Raw genomic sequence first — 19,252 nt, 5'->3', positions numbered from 1 at the left:
TGGGTTGTGCTGTGGCACCCCTCTGCCCCGTGTGGTCTGACCCCCAAACCACAGCTAAAGTGAATCTTTATAACCCTCCTATCTGTCAGGGATCAGCTGAAGGCCACCATTCCCACAGAACCCTTTGGGATCTTCTGGCCCTGAGCTCTTCCTGTTACGGCCAGAAGCTACCTTCTACCTTAAGTGAGAGTTGAGCTTGCCCAGGCCCCATCTCTGGCCAACCTCAGAGGTCCAGAGAGGCTGGTATAGGCCTGGCACAGAGGGAACACCCCAGAAATGCTCACTGACCAGACAGAAGGATGAGGGAATATGCAGCGGAGTAGCAGATGGATGAGGAACACGATGGACTGAGGTATGAGGGGAGAGATATATGCACAGGCGGGTGGCGGAGCATATGATGAATAAATGGGACTGATGGATGTATGGGTGGATGGGCAGACAGATGGATGACTAGATGGATGGATGGTGGATGGAAGGACAGATGGGTATTTGGGTGCATGGATGAATGGCTGGGATGGTGGGTGAATGGTTGGGAAATGGGTGAATACATGGAAGGAAAGATGGCTGGATGCATTGGGTAGGTGACTGGACAGATAGGTGGACGGCAGATGGTCGGGGGGATGTGTGGAGCTAGTGGGTGGACAGTGGGTGACTGAGAGACTGGAGGGGTGAGCGGATAGGTAAGTAGACAGATGCGTGGACGACTAGATGGATAGATGTACGTCAGTGACCTCCACCTTACCTCCTGAATCCTATCTTCTAAGTGACGGTGCTGAGCGGGCAAGTGGCTGTCTTCAAGGCTGTATCAGCAGCGGCTGCCATTTCCCAGACCCCAGCTGGAGAAGAATCGGTCGCTAGAAGACCCTAAAGTTAACAGAGCAAAGCCAAGTTACTGTAGATGAGGCTGCTCTCCTCAAAAGGGCTCCAAAGTCTGAACTTTCCACCTAAACCCACATTTCTGCTGCTTCCCTCGGGGTCCCGTGGGAGGTGGAAGAGGCCTCCAGCCCACGCCCCTGATACCCACACCTCCGCTGCTTGTGAGTCTGTCTATAAAACCATTCAGAGGCAAAGAATGGCAGAACAAGATGGGTCCCCAGAGAAAGTAACAGCTGATAATTACGGAGTGCCTACTGATTGCACACACTGCGGTAGGTGTTGCACGGACATCAGCTCATGTAATCCTCACAACCCCACAAGGTTGGAACTCTTGTTCTCATTCCAGAGGGGTAGGCAGTGTGGGAACTGTCCTAAGGTCACAGAGGAACTCAGGTCCCCAACCTAGGCTCCTAGCCACCACCTGCAGAGCCTTCCCAATGCCAACCACGGGGTTCAAGCGTGGATGGATGGAAGGACAGACGGATGGATGGATCGTGGATAGATGGATGAATTATGGTTAGGTAGGTGGGTGTGTGGACGGCTGGATGGCTGGACGGCTGGATTATGGATGGATGGGTGGGTAGATTATGGGTGGGTGTGTGGGTGGATTATAGATGGACGGATGGATGGGTGGGTGTGTGGATGGGTGGGTGACAGGCAGATGGATGAGTGGGTGGGGAGATGAGCAGGTGAACGAACGGATGGGTGGGTGGATGAAGCGGTTGGGTGAATGGGACAGATGAACAGACAGATGAGTAGATGGGTGGATAAATGTCTATATGGATGGGTGCACGTCGGTAACTTGTCAGACACTTGCCTTGGGCGTACACGCATCCTATGTGGTCCCAGCAACCCATAAGCCTCACTTTTCCCACTGTCAAAGGGGCCCCCTGCTTTTCTCCCCAGCGCGCTGTGGGGATCGGAGGACAGCGTGGCAGGAAGGTGCTCCGTGAGTTTCCAGAGGCAAGCCGACTTGAGGGGCCCTTCTCATCTTCCCCCACCTCTCGGCCACTGGGGCCACAGAGTCCCACCCCTTCACAGCTGAGCTGGCTGCCATCCACTGTCGCACTGGCTTTTCTGGCTGGGATCAAGGGAACTGTGGGTGAGTCATCCCCACATCATAAGCCTCCTGGGGCAGGTGACAGCGGTGGGTTTAGAGGCACACAGACCTGGGTTCAAATCCTCTGCCAGTCACAAGATGTGGGACCTCGGGTGACTCACTTCCCCTTTCTGGGCCTCTGTTTACTCTTCACAAGGGAATGTCCTGCTGGTCCCTCTTCTCCTTCCAGGCTCTTACCTCAAGACTGCCAGTCCTCAGCCCCCTGCTTCCCCATCCTTCATCATTCCCTAAGCAGCAGCTATGGGTCTGCATGGTTCCTCTCTTAGCCCTGACACTCTCGAAGTGATGGGGAAACTGAGGCTCAGGGAGGCTTCATCGTAGACCCACATCACACACATGGCAAGGACTACTGCCCAAGTCCTTGATCTCTGCCCTTTCCCATGAATGGCCGTACACTGTGCCTGGCCCTGAGGGCTCAGCTCCCGACTTCAGTTATTGCAACCTTCACAGCCTCACCTTGAGGGAGCAATGCTTCTCATGGCCGGACAGACACAGAAATCGGGGCTCACAGAGGCTAACTCACTTGCGCTGGGTCACCTGGAGCTGGAATTCCAAAGAAGGAGATGTCGCAGGGCAATGGGAGCCGAAGAAGTTTAGGAAGAAGGATGCGAGAGAGCCTGCCCCGCCCTACTTCCTGTTGGTCAGTTGCCTGCCCCAGGCTCTCTCAGCCTGGTTTCTGATGCCCCGGGTCCTAAAGGGGCTTTCTCCAGACCCACAAATCCAATCACATGTGTTCTCACCTGTGAGGGGAGACAAATTAGCTCCATTCTACAGGGAAACCGAGGCTCAGAGCAGAGAAGTGATTGGCCCAAGGTCACAAAGCCACTGAGTGAGTGACAGTTTGGAGACAGGAACCCAGGTCTCTGGACACCCTGTCCGGGGCTCCCCCTGCCACCCTGGGGTGGCCACAGCAGCCCATGATGGGAATTCAAACCTCTGAAGTTCTCCAAATGCTTTCCTGGGTCATGGGCACGGGGCCAGACAGGATAGGGTGGGGGGGCGGGGCGGGGCTTGCACATAACGTGGGAGCAGCCCGAGCCCAGACAGGCCAGACTGGCCCTCAGACTCCCAGCCAGCGAGGGCAGGGCCCGGACAGACACTGAAGCTGCCCCACTCCCCCTGCCAGGGCCAGTGTGTTGGCCAAGGCTGGCGCTGGAACTGCCCAGGGACAGGGCAAGGCATTTCCCCTTCCTGAGGCCCAGCTTCCTTCTCCACAAAATGGGCTGATGACGCCTGCCCAGCGGATGTGCCTGTGCCATTCAGCGTGCTGAGGGAGGTGCGCTCTGGGCACGCTGGGGTCGGGCCCCAGGGGGCCCGCAAGCCCCGATTCCTTAATCCAAGGCCCGGCTGAGCCCCGCTCATGAAGGGCCCTTCCTGGGCCTCGGTCTCCTCATCTGCAAAAGAGGTAGACCCCCCCCCCCAACCTCAGGACACTGTCAGGGGAGTAAAGGGAGGCCCTGTCCCGGTGCAGAGCCAGGGTAAGGGCCGGCCCCTCCTGGGTTCTCTGGAGGGTTCTCTTTCCGGCTCTGAGAGCAGACATGGGGATTCCCGACAGGATGGAAAGGTGGCATATGTATCCCTGGCCCTCCCACGCAGTCCCATGGGACCCTCTCCAAGTGCACCCCAAGAGGCAAGGAAGCAGGAGAACCAGGAGCCTGGCTGCCTCCTTCCTCTGTGCCTCGACGGTGCTGGCTAACGGGCAGGGCCCAGCTGATGCTGGCTGCAGCCACTGCCGGCACCCCGCAGGCCCCTCACGGTCCACGGCCTGGTGACAGGGGCTGGGCACACTGATCCCAGGGACAGGCTGGGCCAAATGGCCAGGAGAAGTGGACATCTGCCTTCTGAGCCCCAAGGTGAAGCCGGGGCAGGAGGTTCTGGCCCCCAGGATGGACGACAGCTCATGCCAGACACTGGGGAATGTTTCAGAGGGTATTTTTATCTTGAGAACATCCTTCTAGAGCAGGTGGGGACAAGAGGGAGACAGGGTGTCCTTGGCCCCAGGCCTGTGGGAGTAGCCGAGGACAGAGGCCCCTGGGAGCTCTCTACTAGAGTGGCCATTACAGACACTGCTCTGTCCCTAATCTCCCGGCCCAGGAGCACGTGGGACCTAAAGGGTCTTAGGGGTTTCATGGGCTCCCAGCTCCTCCTACAGTGAGAGCTCTTACTCACTGTGTGACCTGGGGCAGGTGTCTGTCCCTCTCTGGGCCTTCCTCTCGCAGTCAACCTTCCTTTCCTGAGGGTTTGCTCGTGCCAGGCTCAGCTGGGCACAAGTGACCTGGATGGACCAGCAAATGTCTGTCCCCACGGGGCGCCCTGCCAAGCAAGGAAGATAGTGAGTAAACCAGCAATCACAACAAGGCTGGATCAGAGCCACAGTCAGAGCCCTCAGAGCCCAGGGAAGACGTCTAACCCAGTCAGGGTTCAGGGGGGCTTCCTGGAGGGAGCAGCCAGAGAAAGCCCAGCCTGAGACGGACTGCAGTGCCATGAGGGGCACCTAGAGTCCCACAGATCAGGGTGCACATTGGACTCTCCTCCTCACACACTGGGCCTTGGGCACGGCTCTCTCCACCTGTGAGCCTCCCTGTTCGTATCTACAACCCCAGGGCTGGCCTTTCCAAACCCAACATTCCAGGATCCTAAGGGATTTGGGGCTGAGGAGGGTGTAGAGAGACGGGGGGGGGACACACTTCATCACCCTACTAACAGAGAAGTGCCTGTGTGCATAGGCTCTGGGGCCAAGACGTGACCCTGACAGATGAAGAAACTAAGGACCCGAGAGGCACCGGATATCATAGTAACGACCTTGGACTTGATCCCAACGGCAATGAGGTGCCAGAAGGAAATTTGAAAGTATGAGCTCTGGGGCGCCTGGGTGGCTCAGTCGATGGGCGTCTGCCTTCGGGTCAGGTCATGGTCCCCGGGTCCTGGGATCAAGCCCCACATCGGGCTCCCTGCTCCGCGGGGAGCCTGCTTCTCCCTCTCCCACTCCCCCTGCTTGTGTTCTTGCTCTCGCTGTGTCTCTCTCTGTCAAATAAATAAATAAAATCTTTAAAAAAAAAAAGAAAGTATGAGCTCTGGGGCAAAATGGCCTGGGTTTAAATCCTATCTCTGTCCCTTCCTGTGTGACCTTGGCCAAGTCATATAACCTCTCTGAGCCCATTTTCTGACCTGTGAAATGGGATTAGTAATGGCATCCATCTCATGGGGTTTCATCAACTTAATACATGGAGATTGCCCAGCTGAAAATTTCCTGGTCCCCCACCGCTTCCCATCATCACATATCTGAGCCCCGACTCACTCTAGAGAGGGGGCATAGGTCCCTAGAGGGCCTGGGCTGGACCTCACTCCAAGCAGGAAGGAATGAACAGATGGAAAGAATGGGAAGGAACCCCAGGGGGAGGTACACGGTGAGCAAAGGCACTGTGGCCTCTATTTTTCTTAAAGCTGTAATTTTCCAAGCTTCAACTTAATTGGAGTCTCAGACATTTCCTAAGCACCGCAGCATGTTCACAGGAGAGCAAAGACCTGAGATAAAGTGACAAGAACAGCCTGGGACAAGGAAGACCATGAAAGACAAGGCAGGAAAATTTACCAACATAAAAATATTTATGATGTAGTTTATCAAAATCCATCGTAAGCCAAAACAGTAAATGAAAACATTTATTATAAAAAAGATTGGTGTGCTTAATATATAAAGAGTGCTTATAAATCAACAACAGAAAAGGACATGATAGGAATGAACACAGCGCTAGAGGTGGGCTCTCCACCGAGGATCATGTGACCCCCAGCAAGCGATGTCTCAGGAATGTCCATGCCTCAGAGCCTCAGCATGAGATGTTACCTCACAGTGGAATGCTTGGAGCTGCCTTCCAGAACTCAAAGCATCCTCAAGCACGAAGGATACCTCCTCTATAAAGCCTTCCAAGATGTCCCTGGGTCCCCTGTTGTTCCTTGCTGAGTCCTCACGTGTCTTGGGCCCTGGAACGGAGTGCCTGGCTTTGGCTGAGTACCATTAAAGAATGTTCCAGGTGTCATACACAAGCATTTTTGACAGAGACGTAAAGAAGGCCCAGAGAGGCCATGTCCAGGGTTACTCATCTATGAGCTGAGTCTAGGAGCCCCGTGTCCTGCCTCTGGTCTCTCTGTGCTCCAGGCACCTCCTCCCTCCAGAGCCCTCCAGACCTGTCTTGCATTTCTTCGTAACAGGCTGGGCTCCATGTGGGGCCTGTCTAGGATAAGGCTGGGCAGGATCAGAGCCTGAGCCCCTGGCCCCAGTCCCCCCATAACCAGCACTCTTTTGGGGGGACACAGGGACAGTTGGTTCCCTTCTCTTTCTTTGCCTCCTCATTTGGTAAATCTGGCTTTATCTGGGGAACAGAAAATGCACTGGGAGGGCCTGACAGACCTCTGAGGGGCCTGTGATTCCTTCTGGCATGGATGGGAGGCCGAGCTCAAAGATCAGGAGTCCAGGAAAATAGAGGGGGCTTTCTAGAAGGACCGTGCCTTCACCCTAGCTCAGGTCTGGGGCCTCTGCCAAGGCCCTGGGCCTTCATCTGCTTACCAGAATCAGTAAATATTATATTTACTCACTCACTCAGCAGGTTATCTACTGAGCCTGCACTGTGTGCAGACAGTGTGCTTGGGGCCAACATTCATGTGGAGCAAGACAGACAAAAAAAACATGTTGTGGGGGGAGAGCAAGTAATTTGAGGCAAGGTGGGCACTATTCTAGAGGTCTTTCAGAAAATGGCGACACTTGACTTGAGAGCGGCACGAGGAGAGAACAGGGGAACAGTGTTCCTGAAGTGGGAACAGCAAGAATGAAGACCCTGAGGCTGGAATGTTGCTTCACATGTTCAAGGAACTGGAGGGAGGGAAAGAGGGTGCGAGCTGAGTGTGCCAGGGAGAAGAGAGAAAGTAAGAGGGGACAGAAAGAGCTCAGAAGGAGAGAGGACTTGGCCGGGGAAAAACAGGCAGCCGGATAGATGGGAGCACCTGGGCTGCTTCTTCCTCATCTGCCAGTGGCAGTAATAACCCATGTCCCAGAAGTGGTGCTCAGAGGAAATGCTTCCCACCTCCTTGCCTTGCCACATGCCAGACCCTCTGCCCAATGCCTTTCTTCCTCATTCTCCCTCAAACTTCTATGCATCCTTCAACACCCACTTCCAAGCCCCCACCCCAGTGCTTCCCTCTGTCCTTGATCAGACCATCCTGAGTGGCAACTACCTATCCCTCCCAGTCTCCCCACCAGGCCAGGGGCCCCCTGCGGCCAGGGTCTGGGTCCGACTGCCCCGAGCATGGGGCCGGGTTCTGGAAGAGACTAATGAGGGCAATGGGGACTGAGCCTCAGAAGCCCTTCCCCGAATCTGCCCCTGTGACCCAGGAGTACCCTTGAGGCCCGCACCACAAGACGGCTTCAGTCTCAACTCATCATGGGACCTTGCCCTCTCTGGGCCTCAGTTTCCCCATTGGCCCAATGAGAGGTTCTTCTGGGTCTTGTTTATTTTGTCTCAGGGAGAAGGCCGTGGCCTGAACGGGGGTCTCCCACCTCCCACTTTCCCCTGCTAACTGCTCACAGTCGTGCGGCCCCGCAGAGAGCAGGGACCGGGCTTTCATTATCAGAGCCCCCTCTGAGCTCTGGGCAAGCCCACAGAGCCGGAAATGTCAGCTTTCTGCCGTGGCAGCAGGGGGGCTCCGGGTCAAGCCTCAGGGTGGTGGGGGGTCCCCCCCCACGCTGGGAAACATTTCCATGCCTGCCTCCCCTTAACATGTTCCAGCAGGTCCTACCCTGGGGCCCAAAAATGAAATCCAGGGCTCTCTGAACTCGATGGGAAAAACATATGAACATCCCCTTTTCTCTCTGCAAAATGTACCGCTCCCTCGGCCACAGGTGGAGGCAGTGAAGGCCAGCAGCGGGGTGCTCGGTGCTGTCGGTCCTGGGGCCCCCACCAGCCCTATGAAAGGCATCATGAAGCCACAATGTGCTGATGACCACGCTTCACATTCTAACAGCATGTGTCGATGAACGGTCCCGTGTCTGCTTTCCATGGTCCTCTGTGGGCTCTCTCATGCGTTCAAAAATATCATCCCGAGGGCGCCTGGGTGGCTCAGTTGGTTGGGCGACTGCCTTCGGCTCAGGTCATGATCCTGGAGTCCCGGGATCGAGTCCCGCATCGGGCTCCCTGCTCAGCAGGGAGTCTGCTTCTCCCTCTGACCCTCTTCCCTCTCGTGCTCTCTATCTCTCATTCTCTCTCTCTCAAATAAATAAATAAAATCTTTAAAAAAAAAAAATATCATCCCGAGCTCTCGAGGACATCAAAGGCATCCCCAGCCAGCCGGCGCGTGACATGCTGGGGCTGCCTGGGCCATCTCGTTCGCTCAGTCATCCGTCCATTCCACAGCCAGGTGTGCATGGAGCACCGACTCCGGAGAGGCCCCGTACAAGGTGTGGTGTGAACAGGGTGAAAAGCCCCTGCCCCCCGGGGCCGTTCCTCACGGGCAGGACGAGAGACAGACGTTTCAGAAGAAAAGGAACAAATGAAGACGGTTCAGGCCACACCAAGGGCTGTCCAGCCACTCGGGAAGGCGCAGTCCGGCCACCAGGGAGAAAGCCAGACCTCCACAGGGAATGGCAAACGCTCAGGCTGGAGGCGAGAAGCTCCCGTCTGATGGAGGAGGGTCAGCTAGAGGGAACGGGGCAAGATGAGGCCTGAGAGGACCTGGCGGGGCCTCAGCCTGTGACCCACCTCTGATGTCCCAGGTCAAGCCCAGAGTCACCGGGGAGTCCTTCTGGGGCCCAGGCCAGGGACAGGGAAGAGTACTGAAAGCATCGTCTTCCATGCATTCCCTTGTCTAGTCCTGGGTGAGGTGCAGGCTCTTCTTGGCCCAAAGTCACAATGAGACTGAAGCTCAGGCTGGGAAGGGACCCATAGCTAGAGGGCAACCGACGTTCTGCCCCCACAGCTGCCTCACCCCGACTTCACCATCACACACGCTTTTCCAGCCCCCACAAACGGGAATGGCACACCCACAGTGCATCAGGCGTGCCCAACACTGTGACATGTGCTACTTCGGTGCATGAGGTCATTCCTCTTGATAGAGGCCAGAGACGGGCTCAGAGAGGGTGAGCACCCTGCCCAGGGTCACACAGCTGGTCCACAGCAGAGGGCGTGGGAATCCAGGACTTCCAGGGCGATGGGAACACAGACCCTGTCCCTGACCACACAAGCCTGGCGCTAATGTCTCTAGGAGAAACCACAGTCTCTCCAGGTGTCTCAGGACGGCCTCTTACAGTGAGGCTTCCCTGGCTGTGCGCCGCTGTCTACCTCCCCTCACAGCTACGTGGTGCTGTGGGGAAGCAGGGGACCGGTGGCGGAACCCCGTTTGGCTCCTGCTGTGTGACCTTGAGCCATTGGCCCTCTCCGAGCCTGCGTCCAAAAGGATAAGGTAGGTTTGGGGACATTTGTCTGGGAACAGGGGGCGTGACCAGCAGGTCTCTGTCCCAAGAGCAGGTGGGACAGCCACCGAGAACCCCAGAAAAATCTTTCTCATGCCCGAAGCTTTTATGTAGCGCCTACTGTGTTTGCCTCTCAACAAGCCTAGGGACCACTGCCCGCATGTCCTGCCCCTAGAAGAAGAACCAGGGTCCGAGAGAGACCCCGGCACACCAAAGCCACAGGCCTGTCAGTGCTGGGGGACCGTCTCCTCCTCAGGCGAGCTATTGTGGAGAGGTCGTTTGGGTCCAGGGACTGGGATGCTTGGGCAGCAGCCAGGAGGAGGGATGAGGCTGCTTCCTACTCCCATTCTCACACCAGCATCTGCCAGCCAGAGGGAGATGCGGGGAGCTAGAGATTCTCCCCACACTGGTCACGGCCCTGCCTGCTCCAGCCTGCCCTGCCTCCACCAGGAAGACACACAATTATAGGATTAATCCTTGCCTCAATTTCCACATCGGTTAAACAGGCCTAATTTTACTGCCTGCCTGGTACAGCTGTTGGGGAATTAACAGAGTTAATCTCTGCAAAGTGCCCAGATCAGGGTCCAGCACACAGTAGGTGCTCACGTGTGGGCACAGCCTTGCATGGACGTAAGGTCTGGGGTGCAGGTACATGTTTTTCTAGAAGTGTCAGTGATGTGTAGGCACCTGACCCTATAGAAACAGACCTTGAGGGAAGGATTTGGGAGCGGGAAGTTTATTTGGGAGGTGGTTCTGGGAGTAGAGGAAAAACAGAAGGATGGCAGCAAGTCACAGGGGTGCTGCTGAATGAGTCCCTGCCAAGGGCACCTAGGTTCCAGCCCTCTGGTGCCTAGAACTCGAGCCTTGGTTATCCCCCCAAGGGGCAAGGAAGTCCCCGGAGTGGTCCGTGGTGCTGTGGGAGGGAGGGGTTGCGATGGCCTGAGGCTGTCCACCCTGCGAAAGGGTACAGGGCCTGGGAGGCGGGGGTTAGGAGGTGTTCATCCCCAGGGTTGCTCCTGCAGGCAGCTCCGGGGACCAGAGGAGGCGCTCATGCCGAGTTAGGGTGTGGGTAGAAGTGGGAGATATGAAGTGGACGGCCCCACCCGCTTGTGTCTCCCACAGGATAGTGCACATATGTGTGTCGTGTGCACACTCTGTCTCCCACAGGATAGTGCACATATGTGTGTCGTGTGCACACTCTGTGTGCCCCTGCTCCTTTGCAGGAACACAGGGGCGCCTGTGCGGTCTACTGCGTGTGCGCACAGACATGGGCCCGAGGCTTCCCAAGGATGGATCTGTGCCTACGTTTGTGCTGGGGTTGGACACCATGGCGTAGGTCTCTGCGTATCAGCTCTTGCACATGTGTATATATATGTTTAAGCTTTACGAGGCGTGGCACACACATGCGTGTGTGCTCAGGGTAGGTGCACGGGCACACACTATAGTCCCTCACCCTCGCCCAAAGCTGGTTGGCAGTGGCCATGGGATGGCAGAGATGGTCTGGTCACCTCGGCAACGGGGCAGGAGCGGGCTCAGCTGGGACAGCCTTGGTTCAAAGGAAAAAAAAAAAAAACAAATCACTGAACACAAAGAGGCTGGGAAAAGAAAAGGAGCTGGAGGGCTGGGAGGGGGCAAGGCTCAGCCCCCTAGCCCCCAGGTTCTGCTCACAGCTACCCCACCCCCACTGGGTCAGAGGCCCAGTCCCTGAGCTAGCTGAGCGCTGCCCACACCCGAGACGCTGGTCCAAGGTCCCACATCTGGCCCGGTTTGCTGAGTATCCCCTTTAGAATCCTGGGAGCCCCCCTCAGAGGTCAGCAAGCAGGGATGCGGTGGGCGCCCGGGCCCTGACCGCCAGATACGGGGAGAGCCCGCTCCCAGATTCCCTGCAGCCCAGCAGAGGGCGCCCCAGACACCAGGCACTTTGCAAACCCGGGGACACTGGGCCTTGCCCGCACCGAAGTCACCCTCTCTGGACAATTAAAGCACTAATTGCACGCGCTGCCCCACAGTCAGGCCATTAGCCCTGATCCTGCGATGATTTATTCACGAGCTCCTATCTCTTCTCATCCCCATGGCCAGTTCCTCAGCCTCACGGCCTATGCCGGGAGGGACAACCCACAGACGCTTCCCTAGCCTCGCTCCAAAACACTGCCTGCTATAAATATTTCATCAGACCGAGTGCACGGGGCTGAAACCGCTGGCGATCTGCTCCCTGCAGGCCACCAGGAGCTGGACCCCCCACAGGGGTGGCCTCCGGGAAGTGACCTCTGGACCTCAGGCTGGAGACGTCCGACGTTTCCTTCACTCTTTCAGGGTGGCCCAGGCCTGAGAGCCTGTGGCAGGACCGCTGCTCACATTTAGTGGGGCTTTCCCCTGACTACCTCACTGTGTCCTGACAAAGCCCTACAGGACACAGTCTGCTATTATCCTCCTTTGACAGAGGAGGAAACTGAGCGGTGAAGGTGCTTACCTAAGGCCACACTGTCTGTCAGAGGCAGAGTGGGATCTAGCGGTGGCAGGCAGCCCCAGAGCCCCCAGCATCTGGCCTCCCTGAGTCCCAGCATGGCCCTGTGACGTAGGTACTCTCTTGATCCCTGTTATACAGATAAGGACACCAGGGCTCAGAGATGTGAAGTGATTTGCTCAGGGTCACATAGCCAGGAATGGAAGCCCAGCAGGCGACCTTGACCGATAATGTGCTCGAATCCATGCCCTGGGTGACCCCACTGATGGGAAGGGCACTCAAATCACAGCAATTCTTGCCATCGCCCTCACAGAGATGGGACCCCTCACACAGCCGGACAGGCCGGGGCTCATCAACATTGGGCTGGGGAATTCTGAAAACCCCTTGCCCACTCCCAGGGCATCCCTTAACCCCTGGCTTTCCACGAGACACCTAGTAGCAGAACCGGCTAGAACCCCAAATCCCACCAAACAGATTGGCCCCGTCTTTGGGCCTCAGTGTCCTCATCTGTAGGATGGGCCCTGACAGTGCCTCTGAGGGCTGGGGTGGGCATGTGAGGACTTGGTAGACAGCATGGGGCCTGCATGCCGTGATCACCAAGCAAGGGGCCACTGTGCGTTCACCTTATCTGCAAAGCCCGAGGTAGTGCCTCTGCTTGAATCCAGACTGCACGAGCTTTGCAGTGGGCCAGCTCTGGGTTCAAATTCCGGCTCTGTGACTCCCTGGCTGTATATCTTGGGCACCTGGCTGGGCCTCTCTGAGCCTCGGTTTCCCTGCCTGTCAGATGAGGATGTCACTCCTGCCCCACAGGACTGGGGGAACAAAGCAGGCCCAGGTGTGACAGCACTCATCTCTGACCTCAGCAAGCACCTGAGAGCCAACCAGCCCCTCACTCCCATTTCAACTCCAAAGTCAGGGCAGCAGGTACCTCTGAGCAACCCCCGGCCGGTATCTGCCTGCTGGGGACCCCGAGAGGCCACCACGCCCGGCCTGCCAGGGACCTAAGGACAGCAAGACTGTGGCCCATCTGGGGAGCGGAAGGAGTCCCAGGCTGGCCGCAGAGGTTCAGGGCCCAGAGAGGGCAGGCTGTGCATGGGCCACACATAGGACAGCGCAGGCCACACGCTGGACCAGCCCAGGAGAGTCCCGCCCACTCACCCCGCCTGAACCAGAGCCAGAACGCCCTTCCCCTCTCCCTGGACCCGCCTGCAGCACCTGCCTGAGCACCGGCCTCGTGCAAACTGTAGCTTTTGGGCAGGTTACTTCAGGACTCCGGACCTCAGTTTCCCCATCTACAACACAGGTGTAATAAAAAGGTGATTGCCGTGATGATGAATGATTTCATGAAATCTTAGAACCGTGCCTGGCATAGACAAATATTATTCGCACTATCACTGTGACTCGCAGGAATAGCATTTCTGTGCCAGGCACTGCGGGTACAGAGGGAAGAGACCCACGCGTCCCTGCACTGACCACACTGTGTGTTTGTGGTCTCTGTCTAGGCCAGCCAGCTCCAGGGGGCCTCAAGCACTTTCAGGAACTCCTTTTCTATGGCCCCAGCAGGGCCAGGAAAGAGTTTCTGGAAAAGAAAATGACTTGACATTTCCTGACAGTTTATCTCTGGCTACACTGAACTCCCAGCAGGTCCCACCTCCGTATGCCTTGGCCCCGGCTGTCCCCTTAACCCCCAGGGTACCCACCTCCTGGCTGACCTCCAGCTTGTCCTTCAGGTGCCCGGGCTGGGTTTGGGGCCTCCCCTAACCCTCTGCAGCCCAGGGGTTTCTCTCTGAGACAGCCCTGACCACACCAGGCACCCCCAATGCCCCTAGCCTCAAGCTGACCTTCTAGTCCCTGATCCATCTGCGGAAACACCCAGCACGGGGCCAGGCACAGAGCAAGGGCTCCGTGTCTGTGTTCAGAACAACAACGGTCTACGATGCAAGCTTATGTTTACTGAGCACATGCTATACACCACACCTTGTCCCCAAGGACGACATTCTTTCGTTTAAGCCACACAAGAGTCTTATGAGGTGGGAACTATTATGTTACAGAGGAAAAACTGAGGCCTGGGGACACAGGCCTAAGAACCCTGGAGACTTTATGTGGGCCGCAGCCCAGATCCAGACTCTCCTCTCTGCTCCAGCCCACGGGGCGGCAAGAGAGGTTAGCCCTAGTGACCAGCAGTGCTCCCTAGTGGCCCCCCTGAGCTGGCAGAAGCATCCTCCTGCCGAGGAAGGGCTCTCGGTACTCAGTGCGGGAGTACAGGGGCTGGCTTCAGACTTCTGAGACTGAACTGTGCATTCCAGGCTTCGGTGGCCTCATCTGTAAAGTGGGGACACAGAGATAGGTCTGGCACACGACGCAGAGTGGGCGCTCGGCAATTGGCCGTTGAAGGAAACGGTGGACGGGCCCTCACGGCCCAGGACGTGCTGGCCCCTGCCGGTGAGGGCAGCCCAGACTGGAGTCCCAGGCCCCCAGAAGGGCATGAAAGGCCCCCAACACCGGATCGACGGCCCGCAGACAGTGTCGGTCCTGTGAGCAAGCAAAACACCTGAGCCCTTGCACACAGGCAAGGAGCTACACAGGCTCTGTGCGCACAGGGAAGGGTGCATCGGGCGGGGGCAAGCAGGCCCAGCCCCAGGAACAGCCAGCAGCACAAGGACAGACTGCTCGGGACCCTGCAGCTGGGCTTCTGAGGGCTGCTCCGTCAAGCCAGACCCCGAGACTGGGGCTCAGAGGAGCACCTGGGGGCCCCGAAATTCTCTTCACCCTCCCTGAACCTCACGTCCTCATCTGTAAACGGGGATGACAAGAGGAAGGCATCTTCCAGGATTTTCGTGTGAAAGTGTGTCAACACCCATAAAGCTCTGAAGCAGCAGAAGCTTCCAGTAAACGTCCTTTCCAGAGACCCAGGAGCCTGCACTTTCCCTCCAGCTGGGGTGCAGCGTGGGCAACAGGTGAGCCAGAGAACCTGGGAGTCGGGGCGACGCAAGTGCCACTGTAGAGAGAGCAGTGGCAGAGGGATGGCACGGGACAAAGTAAAACACACATGACTTAAAAACCCAGCCCTGGCCTGGAAGCGGCCTCAGCCCCTCCCCAGAGAGTGGGGCGCTGGGCCAGAGGGGCAGACGTTATTGAGGGTCAGAGCATGGGGAAGCGGGGGGCCCAGACCAGGTACGCCACCCACACCTGCCCATGCCATCAGGTCACACCCTCCTCACTGGTCACAGCACACATCTCCCCCACCTGCTTACAGAACTCAGGCGTCCGCCCCCATCTCCAATGCCCACACCCACCTTCAGGCTTTCCACCCGTCTCTACAGTCCACATCTGTGTCCTAGCCCCAAACCAGCCCCATCACCGTGGGCCACAACCATCTAGACCGTCTGCCATTCGGACAGTCTGACCCTGGCTCCACGGCTGGTCCCAGGTCCCACAGTCTGAACCCAGTGGTCTGGGCTCCACCTCCTGAGGACGCTGGGTTGTGAGGCAGGAAAGCAGAGAGGAGGGTCGGGGTCCACGAAACTCCCCGCTCCCAACTGTACCAGCATCTATCCGCAGGCCAAGGGGAGCCAGGTGGCTGGGACCCCCTCCAAATCCAGCCTCCAGGCACAGCCCTGGTGGGGGGCTCTTGCCGGATCCTCAGTGCTGACAGGCTGATTAGGGGGTGGGCGATCAGCTGGGCCTGTGCGTCCTGTCTCAGCAGCTGCAGCCCAGGGGGGAGGCGACGGAGGGGGCTCCTATCGGGAGGTGACCTCTATCTCCTGCAGCCTTTTCATGCCCAGTGTAGCAGGCTGAGCCACCCTTCCCTCGGGAGGCCTGCCTGCCGGACGGGGCACAGCGGAGCACGCACATGTCCATGACCCCCAAGTAGACACAGGCTGGGTCCCTACTGGGTGCCAGGCCTGTGGGAACTCCGGGACACAGGACCCTGCTAGGGCCTCTAGTGGGTAGCTTTTTATTCCCATGTTACACACGGGGAAACTGAGGCTCAGAAAAGCTCTGTGGCGTGCCTGGACTGCTTCCTGCGGAAGTTGCTGCGGCTCAGGAAGAGGGGACGGGAAGGTGCTTCGGAGCTCCCTGGTGCCGGCCACACACCTGGCTCTCTCCACAGACTGCCCAGGTTCACCGTAAGGACAGCCCTATAGGAGGCGGAGCCCGGGATGCACCTGCCGCTCAGATGAGGCGCCCAGAGCACAGCGCTGGAGTCAGGAAGCAGTCCTGCCAGGAGGCGGAGCCGCAGTTGGCCCTCCCCACCTGCCGGCCACCACGTTGGGGGGCACCTACAGCTTGGGGAGGGGCCGGAGAGGGGGCAGAGGGTCAGCAGAAGGTAGGCGCTCAGAGAGTCGGAGGTGTCCCCAGACACACAGGGGAGATGCCGCTGGGCAGGGAGGTGGCCGAGCCTGGAAGTGGAAGGCAGACCTGGACTAGAGACGAGCCTGGGAGCTGGCTGAGAGGATGGCTGAGGCTCATGGGTGGAAGCAGAGGACTTCGGGGCACTGAGGTGGGTGTGGAGCCACACAGGCCTATTATCCACACAGGATAATATAACCTCAGAAACTTAAACACAGGGTTGCCATCTGACCCAGCCATTCCACTCCTAGGTATTCACCCAAGGGGCCTGAAAACCACTGTTTGTACAAAACACGACTGTTCTCAGCAGCATGACTCACAATAGCCAAAGGTAGAAACAACCCAAATGCTCATCAGCCGCTGAAAGACACAAAAAATGTGGTACATCCTTCAATGGAATATCATTCAGCCATAAAATGAATCAAGTACCGACCCCACGACCATGTGGATGAACCTCAGAAACATTTTGCTAAGTGAAAGAAGCCAGACACGAAGGCGTGTGTGATTTGGTGTATATGAACATCCCAAGTCAGTAAATAAATAGAGACAGAAAGTAGATTCGTGGTTGCCAGGGGCTGGGGGGCTGGGGAGCCGGGGTGGGAGAGTGGAGAATGACCACTCAATGAGCACGGGGTTTCCTCTTGCGACGAAAATGTTTTGGAACAAGATGAGGCACTAGTTGCCCAACATTGAGAATGTACTAGATGCCACTGAATGGTTCGCTTTAAACGGTTCATTTTGTTATGTGAATTTTGCCTCAAAAAAATAATGGTTTTTGAGGAGTCACATGAAAGAGATGTGAACCCAACCAAAGCCTGACAGATGCACGCCTAACTCCTTGCCCCCACTCAGCAGGGTCATGGCCACAGCCATGGCCATGGCCCAGGGAGCGAAAAAGAAACACTTGCTGTCCTCAGAAAGAAAGAAACAATGCCAGAACTCTGCATGGCCTCCAGGCCATCCACAAGGCCCCCTCCTCACTCGCGCTCCTCCAGCCCCGACGTCCTGTTCTCCATGCGGGTCCTTGAACCCCCTAAGCACCAGCCACCTTTGGCCTTTCTCTGATCTCCTCCTGGCTCCTCCCTGACTCCAGGAAGCGCTCTGGTCACATGCCCCCTTTCCTTTGTATGTTCCATGGTCCACGCTCAGTTGCCCATTGACATGTGAGGGCAAGGATTCAGCATCCGCGACTGTCTTCTAGGACTATTTTTTAGAGAAGTTTTAGGTTTACGACAAAATTGAGGGGAAGGTACAGAGATTTCCCATCTACCCCCTGTACCCACACATGCATGGCCTCCTCATTATCAACATCGCTCTCCAGAATGGGACATTTGTTATATACACATCATAATCATCCAAAGTGCACAGTTTACCTTCAGGTTAACTCCTGCTGTTGTACTTTCTATGGGTTTGGACAGATGTATAATGACTTGTATCCATCATCACGGTATCATACAGAATAGTTGCACTGGCCTAGAAATCCTCTGTGCTGTGCCTATTCATCTCCTCTTCTGTACCCCGGAGAAGGCAACCACTTGCCTTTTCCAGAATGTCATATAGTTGGAATCATACAGCACGTAGCTTTCTTCAGACTGGCTTCTTCCACTCAGTCATCTGCACTTAAAGTTCCTCCATGTCTTTTCATGGCTTGAGAGCTCATTTCTTTTTATTGCTGAATAATAGTCTATTGTCCGGATGGACCAGAGTTTATCTATCCATTCACCTATTAAAGAACATCTTGGTTGCTTCCAAGTTTGGGCGATCATGAATAAAGCTGCTATAAACATCTGCACGCAGGTTTTTTTTGTGAATGTTAAGTCTTCAGCTTTGGTGGGTAAATACCAAGAAGTATGGTATGATAATAGTGTGTTCAGTTTTTAAGAAACCAGCCAACTGTCTTCCGAAGAGGCTGTGTGTGCCATTTTGTATTCCCACCAGAGATTAACATCCCTGTTTCTTCTCACCCTTGCCTGCATCTGGTGTGGTCAGTGTCCTGGATTTGGGCCAGTCTCATAGGTGTGTGGTGGCATCTCGTTGTTTCAGTCTGCATTTCCCTGATGACATATGACGTCCAGAGCCCTTTCATATGTCTACTTACCATCCGTAGGTCTTCTTTGCTGAAGTGTCCGTTCAGGTCTTTGGCCCATTTTTTAGTTAGCTTGTTTGTTTCCTGTTGTTGAGTTCTAAAACTTCTTTGTATTTTTTGGATAAGAGCCCCTTACCAAATGTGTCTTTTGCAAATATTTTTTTCCCAGTCCATGGCTTGTCTTTTAATTCTCTTGACGGTCTTTCCCAGAGCATAAGTTTTTACTTTTAATGAAGTCCACTTGTCGATCATTTCTTTCATGGATTGTCATGGATGGTGTACCTAAAAAGGCATCCGAGGTCATCTAGGTTTTCTCCTACGTTATTGGCCAAGAGTTTAATAGTTTTGCATTTTGCATTTAGATCTATGATCCAAATTGAGTTAATTTTTGTGAAGGGTGTAAGGTCTGTGTCTAGATTCATATATTTTTTTGCTTATGGATATCCAGTTATTTCACCAACATTTATTAAAAAGACCATCTTTGCTCCATGGTATTGCCTTTGCTACTTTATCAAAGATAGACTGACAATACTGATAGGGGGTCTATTTCTGGGTTCCCTAATCCGTTCCATTGATCCACTTGTCTGTTCCTGAGTCAATGCCATACTTTTCAAAAAAATTTTATTATGTTATGTTAGTCACCATACCTTACATCATTAGTTTTTGATGTAGTGTTTCATGATTCATTGTTTGCATATAACTCCCAGTGCTCCATTCAATACGTGCACTCCTTAATTCCCATCACCGGGCTAACCCATCCCCCCACCCCCCTCCCCTCTAGAACCCCCAGTTTGTTTCTCAGAGTCCATAGTCTCTCATGGTTCGTCTCCCCCTCTGATTTCCGCCCCTTCATTTTTCCCTTCCTACCATCTCTCTCTTTTTTTTTTTTTAACATAT

General features: G+C 55.8%; 1 protein-coding gene across 2 annotated transcripts in view; it reads right to left on the bottom strand.

Moving 5' to 3' along the window:
- Nucleotides 1-19,252, bottom strand: part of KCNJ12 (potassium inwardly rectifying channel subfamily J member 12) — a 40,725-nt gene that overhangs the window by 6,485 nt on the left and 14,988 nt on the right. Inside the window, exon 2 of one of the 2 annotated variants that reach the window (XM_027624476.2) lies at nt 743-864. The exons of the other annotated variant lie outside the window; for it this stretch is intronic. The gene's annotated coding sequence lies outside the window, so the exon portion shown is untranslated. The remainder of the gene's footprint in view (nt 1-742; nt 865-19,252) is intronic. 2 annotated transcript variants of the gene reach the window in all.

The sequence above is a fragment of the Zalophus californianus genome, chromosome 16 (genome assembly GCF_009762305.2).
Source record: "Zalophus californianus isolate mZalCal1 chromosome 16, mZalCal1.pri.v2, whole genome shotgun sequence".
NCBI classification, from domain to species: Eukaryota; Metazoa; Chordata; class Mammalia; order Carnivora; family Otariidae; genus Zalophus; species Zalophus californianus.
This window is presented reverse-complemented; position numbering and strand designations above follow the sequence as displayed.